Raw genomic sequence first — 486 nt, forward strand, 5'->3', positions numbered from 1 at the left:
TTCTTGGTCACAGAAATATTTCACATGATTTGATCTGAAGATTAAAGTTTAGTTCATCAAGTCTTTAACTTCATCTTTGTGACATAAATTATTCTGACATTTACACTTTTTAACCTGCACTGATGTTCTGAAAGAGACATTTTTAGTGTCTCCTATGTTGATAAAGAAAGTTTAGTTTTTCTTTGGGTTATTTTATCAATTCTGACTTTGAAGAAAACCAGGACGGGTCTCATCACGGGTCACATGCAGGTTACAATAATCTGTCACCATGTTTTCTACTTCTTCTACACCCAACAGCAAAGATCATCACAAAATCCAACATGATGGAAAATAATGCAGCTGCAAAAGACTTTAAAACTATTTATAACAGGGAGCAGCTGTTGGCTGTTATTCTATTTTTAACTTATTGCTTTTTCTTCTTTTTAGTTGTTTTCATTTTTTTACATTTACACTCTGATGTGATACAGCACATGTGATTCTCTCAGT

The sequence above is a fragment of the Mchenga conophoros genome, linkage group LG22 (genome assembly GCF_057382185.1).
Source record: "Mchenga conophoros isolate Kocher_MC1m ecotype Shallow Benthic linkage group LG22, M_conophoros_male_GT1.1, whole genome shotgun sequence".
Lineage (NCBI taxonomy): Eukaryota > Metazoa > Chordata > Actinopteri > Cichliformes > Cichlidae > Mchenga > Mchenga conophoros.